At 37.1% G+C, this 7,593-nt stretch overlaps 1 long non-coding RNA gene across 1 annotated transcript in view; it reads right to left on the bottom strand.

The window, feature by feature from the left end:
• Positions 1-1,726: 1,726 nt before the first annotated feature.
• LOC135459641 (uncharacterized) overlaps positions 1,727-7,593 on the bottom strand; it is a 40,383-nt gene continuing 34,516 nt past the window's right edge. Inside the window, exons 2-3 of the long non-coding RNA XR_010443070.1 lie at positions 4,539-4,866; positions 1,727-3,525 (exon numbers count right to left, since the gene is read on the bottom strand). This is a non-coding gene — a long non-coding RNA (uncharacterized LOC135459641). The remainder of the gene's footprint in view (positions 3,526-4,538; positions 4,867-7,593) is intronic.

Here is a 7,593-nt window from a genome sequence, read left to right as displayed (position 1 = left end):
TGAAGAAGGAGGAGAAGGTGATGTGAGGGGATGTTTGGAGTGATGGTGTTTGATGTTTATCTTCCCAAGTTACCCTTATGCATTATGAGGCCCTGCTCTCCAGGATATATGTCTGAACATCTACCTGTCCACAGGAAGCAGTGAATTAATTCCTTGTTTTGTTTATGTGTGTCACTTCCGGCTTTCCTTATTAAACTGCCTTCATCTCAGCTCCTGAATTCTCTGGTTTTTACCCTTCCAACTATCTTCCCCAGTTCTACTGGTGGGGCAGTGAGTGAGCGGCTGGGCTGCTGGCTGGGGTTTAAGCACAACACCCTGTATTGGTCCTGTCGTGTTTCCAACGGCCCTTCTCAGCTAAGAAGTGAGATGAAACGTTGACAGGTTGTCATCAGCTTTTGCAAACTCTTTTATATGGCACAAAATGTCCAGGTTGGTTTTTTTCTTCTAATATTTAGGCAAGGTTCTAGGGCTGAGAGGCCTGGAATCACAGGCAAGGTGAACTTAGGTTTCCATACAATCCCAAACCCCTGCACAGCAGTGTGATTAGTTGTAGTTAAGAAATGTTGTCACCACACCTGATAGCAATATTCTCTTCAGTTGTTACTGCAAAAATGGAGTTTAGGAATTATCTCATAAAGTCATAAAATAATGCTTGCTTTGCATCTGTTAATGTAGAGTTTGCACGTTGATTTCTTTTTCAGAGTGAGTAACCATGGTTATAAAAGCAAAGCTGACTTTTTCCTTCATTTGGAAGGCTATGCTTTAGTTTAATTTATTTATATCTTTATGTAACACATTAGTGCATGAAGTGAAAATATATTTCCTAAGAACATTTTTGTGCAATTATGAGAGCTTACTTTATGAGTTCCCCATGACTGGTTTACAACATGACCTGGCACTAAAAACAAGAACTCCCAATTCATCTACTCCATTCCAAGAATAAGTAAGTAGTATCCTTTTCAGCTCTCATTGCTCTTAAATGCAAGGATGTCCATTTTTCTCCCCTCTATATTTTATTTCTTTGCAAACTAGGATTTGGTGTTCCATTCACAGATGACTGGGGTTCTAGGTATTTAAATTCCCAAAGGAAAGCCTGCATCAAAATTTTCAGTCTGCAGAGAAGACTCTGGCACCAACCTGGGCAAGATAAATCCACAAGGAAATTACTTTTCCCATATGTCACCCAGGTCAATTGGAAGTCATGTGAAGGAGATCTAACATTGTATTGCTGATCTGCTGATGTTGGTGTTAAATTTTGTTTGACTTCAGCAGTGTTAGGTTATCCCTTCAGCTCACCTAACTTCTAGCTATATAGTCAAGATAGACAGCCACTGAATTTTAAAATTACATATTAAGAAAGATATTTCTTAGTGTTCTTTAGTATTTTTCATTAAATTTCTTGGAGTAAAAGTTTTAAAAATCACAAATAATGCAACTTCATCGCATAAAAATGGAAGTAATAATCTAATCCTGTTACTTGTAGTCCCCTCAAAGACAGTATTGAGGGCAGTTATTTTTTCTGTGACAGTAATTTCGATGACTCAGGAAAAGCATACAAATTCTTAACTAGACACAGTTATAGAAATCCTTTAGAAGATCCTCAATGCTGAGACTGTTTCTTCTGAGGAAGTACAAGCATTGTATCAACTTCAGACCTACTCTTTTGACTTCTATAAATATGATTTGCATTAAATAAAAGGCCGAAGACTTTTTAGTTTGGCTTAGACAACTTTATTTTTTAGTCCTCTTTAAAGAAAATTATGTCACAAAACCCAAAAATAGCTATTTTTGATAGAAACTAAGAACACCGTTATTTTTATAGTTCAGAGAAATACTATGGAAAGTAAATATCACAGACTGTGAACTTTAACATTAGAGCAAAACAAATATTTTGTTTTGAAATCATTCGTTTAGCCCTAAATGAAAGAAGGTAATATGTGAAAGGAAGAAAAAGTATATGTGTAAACAAACATTTGTAAAGTACTGTAAGTCACAAGATGTAAATATTCTCTAATTACAGAATTACAGAGGAAGAGACAAATCTGAGTCTGAAGTGCTTGAACAGGGAATCACCACTTAGCTTGGCAGAATTTTGGGATATTTTCCATATGTTCACATACCTATTTTTTCTGACTGGAAAGTGAGAAAATACGCGTTGGTCTTAGGCTAAAGAAAGATATGATGAACCTAGGTTTGTGTCCAGAAACAAGTACTTAGAAATTCTTTTTCTCAGCTGCTGCAAAATGCTGCAGTCTTGTTTTTGCTCTCAGTGGAGAATTTCCACAATGCAAAACACAGATGTGCCACATCTAGGTCTGTTCTCATTCCATGTCCTTTCCTCAAAATAAAAAAATGCCAAGCAGAGGGAAGAACAGACAGAAGTGTAGTGTACAATGACAATATTCTCTGGCAGTGACTGGAAATTGCTTTGTAGTGAGGCAAGTCCTACCAGCTCAAGCTGTTGGTGTTCAAAACCACATAATCACGGAGGGATTATATGCGGTGCTTTTTATTAAAGAGCTCTGGGTGCCAGGGGTATATTCAACCCAAATCTGACTCCGAGCATACATCCAAAATGATCATGTTTTTATACTCTATTGTTATATAACTTTCATGTTAATTATTAAACTTATGTTGTTCTATTGTATACATAGATTTAGCCCCTCTCTGAATTTCCAACATAGTTTCTCATTATTCTTCTCATGGTTATATAATAATTATATTTAATTACTAAACAATTATCACATCCAACAATTATATAATTTATCATACTGCTTACGCAGGTGCAGTTGATCTGGGAAAGTACAAAGCTTAACATTTTAGATTCTATCTTTAACTTTTTCCAGGGCTCCACTATCAAAGCTGGCACAGAGCACAAAAACATTCTGTTCTCTCAGAATATGAGCTTAGGAAGCCCTTTTTTCCACAGCAGTGTAATATTTATAATGAGTTCCAGGTGACATTTTCTTCCTCCAAATCAATGGCTTTCAGATTTTATAGTATATTATAGGAGTATCACTTAGCAGTTACAGGTACATTGACATTCAGCTTTCAAAAGCGCCTGTGATACCTTAGCCTTGAACCACAACACTGCAAATGGGATTTAGCAGCATCTTTCCCTGAATCTTGAGCTGGGCAAATTAATCCTGGACGCGTCCCACATCCATTAGTCCTAGCATTTCTGTCAGCATCTCAGATTGTCAAGATTTGAGCTGTGCATCCTGCAAAGCAGCATTGTTAGGGCAATGGTTTTAGAATGCAGGCTGATGTTTTTGCAAGAAAAACTCATTTATTTGGAAGGAACTTAGTACATTTTCAGTCTGGGAAAGAAAGCAAGTTGCTAATGAAGGAGCTCAGGCTTGATACCAAAAAATCCTTGTTCTTTGCTAGGTTAACTCTTATCACATGAAGTTCTGTGCTCTTCCTCTGTGAAATTCTTTCAAGAGGGTAAACCAGAAAGCAATTTGATGACATGGACCCTCTTCAGATGAAACGTTCACAGACCTCCTTCTCCACTGGCAGATCCTACAACATACAAATGCTCCTTGATTTTTATCCTCAATAGATAACGCCTTTTTTGACAGGCTACCAATTCTTTGGGTTTGTGAACACAATGTTTTTTTCCTTTGTCTTGATTCCCCATATCTATTCAATTAGCCATGGCATCATATTTGTTTTGCTCTGTCTCCTCTACTGCGTAGGGTGTTTTTAAACTAATTGAATTGTATGTCATTTGCTCAGTTTCATCTCTAGATTTGGCTTAGCTATTGCTTCCTAAAGGCTGGAAGACATACCCAAATTCTGACAAAACTAATTTGATCCTTTACCAATGAAGTGAAAGTAGTTGGTTATAAGTCATCATTTTCATAAGGTGAAACTTTATAACCATGGTGAATAATATTTTCTAACAGTAAAGTCCTGTACTTGACCATAGGTCATTCTTATATTCCACCAGGGCAATGAAAGTAGAACTGAAAACACTACATTAGCATTCTCTGCAGGCCGTTTTCTCAACCCACCCTGTGCATGTTCAGCAGTAATGACCAACCCATGCAAACTCTGACACATGGCTGGCACCGTTGTTTCCATGCACCATGTAATACCCTGGCATCCTGCCTCTCACAGCCTGTATCTCATCATCTCCTTGATATTTACATTTCAAGACCAGAATTTTATTTTTTGAGCCAATTTGAACTCATAGTTGTTGCATCAAAGTACTGTTAATTCTCAAGTTTCTTCTCAGCTTAGTGGGTGTTAGCAAGTTTTAGCTATCTCTCTGTTTTAGTTGCATCTCTGTGTTCCAACTTCTATCATTGCTCTCAAGAAGGATTTATTTAAATCAATTAAGACTGCAAGACTTACTCCTTTGTTATTTTAGTAATTTTTACTTTTCAGTTGAAAACCAGTATGTTCCCTTTCCATATTAAGTAAAGCAGACCTTCAGTTTCTGTCTCAGGTCTCAAGTGAATATTAACTGAAGCTACCATTTCAGTCAGCCCCTCATAACTACCACATTTTAATTCTGCTGCAGCTCTTACCTGTCCTTTTTTTCCAGCCATCACATTTTTATGAGTCCTGTGGGAAGGCTCTTCTGTGGGTTGTCAGTCCATAGCTGCTCTGCCCTTTTTCAGGCACAAGTGAAAGAACTCTGCAAGTCTCCCAAGCTGTAACTTGCCCGTGTGTTGATGATATCCTTTCTTAGAGTTTCTCTATCCGAGAAGTGAAACATTTTAAAATCAGAGGTTCTGATTGAAACAGTACCTACTTTTGCAGTTGGTCTTCTCAGCTGTTCAAATGAGGTTCAAACAGAAGGGAAGGTCTCTCAGCAAAAGCCAAAGTGAATACCTGGGCTTTTCCTTCATTCCTCTAGAAGGAAATGAAAGGTGGAAAAGAAAATTTAGCTCTGTTGATCTTTTGAACTTGTTTTAATTCTTGGTGATCTCCTTCAGTGCCAAAACAATGCAATCTTTTGGATGCTTTTTTCACCAAGTTTCTGGACAGTGTGACTAAGGAGATCTGTAGGAGTAGGTGTTTAATTCAGCAGTTTCCAGCAACAAAGACTCCTTATGCTGTGAAACATTTAACCAGGCCCAGATAATTGAATTTTTTCCTCTCGCTATCACTTCTCTATGCCATATTTCCATTACATGGTTTGAGAAATGAAACAAACACTTAGCAAAAGTGAAATAAAACCTCCACATTCCCTTCTATATCTCAGTCTGACCCTCTGTAAAGTTTGGGGGTTTTTTCCTATTTAAAGCAAATTGCAATGTAAAGAAATTGCATGTGTGAAATCCTACATGTCTAAAAATTCAGGAACCTATGAAGTATTCACCAGATATGGGGAAAAATTGCTAGATTAAGTTACTCAAAATTTAAAGAATTCTTTGATCTGTGCATAAGAGGTTGTTTTGAGGGGAAAATGCAAAGTAGACTGTGAAACTGCAGACACTTCTTTCTAAAAACCTGCAATATAACTGTCATACATATTTGAATATCCCAGACAGAATTTATTCAGTGACCACATTTAGCATGACATGAAAGGCAAGGTACAAAGTTAGTGTCAGAAAAGAGGCTTGATCTGCAAATTTTGACAAATACCTCCAAGGCTAGTGAAAACTGTGCTTCATAAATGCTCTTGTTAGGAAGCAAAAGAAGAAAGAAACTGTAGATAATTAAACACAGGTATTATAACCAGAGTCACAGAAGGGTAAATCACTAACTAGAACAAGGTGTCTCTGCAATAAATGGATCAGTTCTCAAAGAAAAATGCTGAGCAATGCAGGATAAAAGGAAATAAATCACACAGTCCATAACAGCAGCAATAACAAGATAGGCTATCTAAAATTAAAAAAAAAGGCAAAACCAAAAAAACCCCTGCTGATGAAAACTGCAAAGAATTTGGTAGTGATGCTGAAGTATATGTTGGTTAGGATTCATTGTAGATATATAAGGAGATAACCTGCAATTAACTAATTTATTACAGGAGCACAATATAAGTATGAAGTAAAGTTATTACAGAGCATCCTTGGTTGGCTATGGAGATGTTGAAGGGCCTCAAGAAGAAGATATATAAGCATTGGCTGAGGTCGCTTGGCCTGTTCAGCCTGGAGAAGAGGAGACTCTTCAATGAGGGGAGACCTCACTGCAGTCTACAACTGCCTTGTGAGGGAAGAGGAGGGGAAGACACTGATCTCTTCTCTGTGATGCCCAGTGACAGGACTCTAGTAAATGGCATGAAGTTAAGTCAGGAGAGGTTTAGGTTGGATATCAGGAAAAAGTTTTTGACCACCAGGGTAGTTTGGCACTGGAACAGATTCCCTAGGGAAGTGCTCCAAACCCTATTTTTCATGGGGAAAAAAAACTGAGTAAGTTTTTATTTTAGTAAAGTTAAAAGACTATAATTTTGCCAGGAGCATGAGTTCAACAGGCAGATGATTTTCAAATTTGTCAGGGGTTCAATTAGTCCTAACTGTTACAGTAATAAATTCTCAAGGGGCTAAAGATGAAATAAGATTTCTGAGTTGTATTTTGCCTTTCACTTATGTGGAAGTAATTCCAGCTTTTCTGTATTTATTTATGTAAACTTGACAATTTTAAACATGCACTCTCAGGATCAGAAGAAAACGTACACTGTGAATTGGACAGTCTACTGCAGTCAGATAGACTCAGCCTCTAGAGCCTTCTTTTTTCTTGTACATTACCATTTTTACTACTATAAAGTTTTTCTCTAAATGGCCTACACTGACTATAAGGTGACAACAGATTTTAAATACCCAGCCCAGGCAATCAGAATAAATCTCATTTATGCAAAGTAACCTCTAGTATTTCCTTTTAACAATTGCAGCAGGGATCTCACTCCTTTGCCTCCCGTGCTACTTAGGCTAGTCAAAAGCACCCATGAAATGGAAACTCAGCACAAAAAAACCTCTTGCTGGAGGTATGAAAAACTGGAGTGCATGAAAAACAAAAACTAAATCCAACCCCCTTTTGGTGTTCTGCTGCATGTAACTAGCTCCTTTTGAAATAAAGCGGATAGTTACCAGACTGAGGTTTTTTTCCGATCTACTGAGAAATCTGTGTTTGGTGAGAATGATGTGATCAATGAACACACTGAAAAAAATCATCACTATTACTTACCAAGATAACTGTCTAAAATGTGGTACTTTAAACTTCATCGTAAGCCTTTTCATTTATGTTACTCAACTGTCACTTTAAAAGCTGCATTTACTTCCATGTCAAGGAAGTATAAGGGGAGTAAGTGCAGTAGAGTATCTGTTTAAGAATTGCAATTTGAGAGAATACATTCCTGACACAATTTAAATGCTTTACTTTCAAATAAATCCATGTGTTTCAGTTGATGTTTTCCTTACATTTCTATTAAAAGTTACTACCATAGGAGTACAGCATGAATATTGAACATTAAAGATATTAATGTCTGCAGCGGAGAGCCAGATGAGTGCTAAGTGCTGGAGCTAATGAATATATATTTTAGGGCAAAGTTGTGTTCTATGCAAAACCGCCTTTTTTTTTCTTTTGTAGAGAAAAATCAATATTTTCAGTCTCTTTTAGAAAATGTTTGCAAATGTTGCT

The sequence above is a fragment of the Zonotrichia leucophrys genome, chromosome Z (assembly GCF_028769735.1).
Source record: "Zonotrichia leucophrys gambelii isolate GWCS_2022_RI chromosome Z, RI_Zleu_2.0, whole genome shotgun sequence".
NCBI lineage: Eukaryota > Metazoa > Chordata > Aves > Passeriformes > Passerellidae > Zonotrichia > Zonotrichia leucophrys.
The sequence above is the reverse complement of the archived record's forward strand: the minus strand, read 5'-3'. Positions and strand labels throughout refer to the sequence as shown.